Source organism: Miscanthus floridulus, chromosome 10 (genome assembly GCF_019320115.1).
Source record: "Miscanthus floridulus cultivar M001 chromosome 10, ASM1932011v1, whole genome shotgun sequence".
In the NCBI taxonomy this organism is placed as follows: Eukaryota; Viridiplantae; Streptophyta; class Magnoliopsida; order Poales; family Poaceae; genus Miscanthus; species Miscanthus floridulus.
The window spans coordinates 113,065,499-113,068,263 of NC_089589.1; positions in this window are offsets into that span (position 1 = coordinate 113,065,499).

The window sequence follows — 2,765 nt, forward strand, 5'->3', positions numbered from 1 at the left end:
TCACAAACTCAACCCAAGACGTGAGTCGCGTTGACAATTACTCATCACAAATCCGAACTACAAGGGCACCTATCTATCAACCCTGTGTTCGCAGATAAAAGATTTGACTTTCCGCACAACACGTGACGTGTAGTGTGTCTGCAAGGCTTGAATCGGCTTTCTTCAGAGATATGGTTCATCTGTCACACACACATTTTCCGCTTGCCAAAATTAGATGCCCATGAAACGAAATGAATTGACCCTTGCTTCATTCATCGGTCTTCAGTCTTCACTGATGAGGTGAGGCGCCCCTATTCTAGAGTCAGGGAACAGTAACCTATATATCATCATCCAGCTTATATTTATGAAGGACTACTGTTAGTAGGATAGCAGAGTAGGACGCACATGCTTAATTAATTTGACAGGACACCCATTTCAAATCACACACGTCATTAAGCCATGACTGATGAGATGTGGCATGGAGTTGGAGATATATATAATTCAGAGATTAGTAGTATCTCAAAAGCCATGTCTCTCAGGTTAGGTCAGGTCATTCAGTGATGACATACAGTGTGAGGCTTCTGAATGATCGCTCTAGTGCTTTCTGCACAAAACTGGTTTTCAGAATGCCGAATGCGTGGATTCTTGGATGGATGGTGCAGTTGTAGGTATCTGTTAACGTACATCACCTACAAATCCCTGACGACTCCTTTTCCTGAAAGTTAAGACACATCAATTTCCCATGGTGGATAAGAAAGACAGTGGCAGCAGACACATAAGCACAACTCATTCCACTTGCTCCAAGAACAACTCTGCTTATCTGCACACTGCTACTATAAGAAAAGAAAAAAGGCTCAGATTTGTGGATAGTACAAAGACCTTTAGTATAGTTTAATTTAACCTGCTGCGGATTTTTGCTGCCTGCTAGTTTCAGAATAAACAAGGGGCCGGCCGGCTTCACATGATCACTTGCATGCATGCATGATTTGCAGATAGCAATCTGTGTCGGGTGAGAAGAGAAGAAGCTTTGGCTTGGATGTAGACACGTCGTCATGTTCATCTGCTTTGGATTGGCAACTCCTGGAGTAGCATAGCATTGCCATTTGGCATTTGCCATCCCCTTCCCCTGCTAGGCTACCAGACGAATCTTACGTTCGCTTAAAGCCTACAGAAAGGGCAATCAGTCCATTTCACGCACCCTCGATTGGTATCTATCTACATGTTGTTGCAGAATGCAGAGCACACTACACATCCAATCCAAGGTATCTATCTATCTACATACTAATTGGCACCAAACTGCGTGCTGCTAAGATTACGAACAATGATTGACTTGCTGCTTTGTTGCTAATATTCAGTTTTTTTTTGAAAGATCCGGTTACCCGGCATTTCATTGATAATAAGAACGGAGTAGCAATACAGCTTGGTTTACATGCGCGAGAAGCACTACCTACAGCAGCCTAAGCTGCGTAGGTAATGAAGAGCTAAAGTGTTGCTAATATCCAGTTACTGTAGAGGAAAGGAACAGCCGAGGACGCAGTTGACGTTTCTTGCAGCGCCACCATGTTCTTGTTGCCTTCCTCACCACTCGTCTACTCTAAAAAAAACTACTCCCTCTGTTCCAAATTATAAGTCGCTTTTACTTTTTTGGTATATCCATTTTGCTATGCATCTAGATAAATAATATGTCTAGATACATAGCAAAATAGATGAACCAAAAAAGTCAAAGCGACTTATAATTTGGAACGGAGGGAGTAGCATATAGTAGTAGTATGCATCATTGTGCCATTGACACGGTGTTAGTTCTGATGTGTTCCTAGTCTTCACTCACTGGACAGAAATACTACTGGCTCAGCGTGACTGATAGAATGAAGTCATTACTCAGCTTGTAAAAATGGAAAAGGTTGTTACAAGTGCCTAATTCCAGATAAGCATTCTGAAGTGACGGCAAAAGGTGGTTAATAACCGCCAAAATGACAGCTGCAGCCTGCATCTTTCCATTTATGCATGCGCTTCTGAAAATTCCAAGCAGGACTTGACAGTTTCTGACTTGTGGATCATTGTGAATATAGCCCCAACCACTACCATCAGGAAGACGGGCACTGATGTTACCTTGTATTGTGCACTGCTAGTTGATTAGTCCACTATGCAATCATATTTCCATGGAAATAGCTTGTACCACCCTATTGGGTGAGGTTAAAGAATACTGCATGTGTCTGATATTGGTCAAGGAATCTTTTCTCTGAATCCTCCAAATAAACTTTGACTGTGCACAACAAAGGAAATAAGAGAAGAATACATGGGAACAAACAAAGATGGCAGGCTTCTGGCGTGTGCACTCTGGTCACAAAACTCAAAGAGAGCTTATTTGTTTATTGAGGTTTATTCATTTATTTTTTTTTGAGCTCTTTGCACTGGCGAAACTTAAAGAGTTGGAAGGGAATAATACTAAGGTAAATTCTAAAGTGGATAAAGGACACAAGCGTGGAGGTGCAACTGCACTGCACATGAAGGCATCATCGACAGCAATGGGAATATGAAGCCTTTTTCCTGAAGCTTTTTTACCGGCAAGAACTTTTCTGAATGCTTTCACTGCAGAAATTAATAAAAAAAGGCTCTATGCTTTGGACTTCAGTGGAAAGGCAAGCCTGAAAAAATGCCTGCTACCATCACATAAAGTGATGAACAATGGTCTGAAAAGATGGCATTGCTTATTTCTTGACACATGTTCGCCCTCTTTGTTCTAGAGGCGGTCTGAACAAAGGTGTGCCCAAAGGGACTTGAGAAGA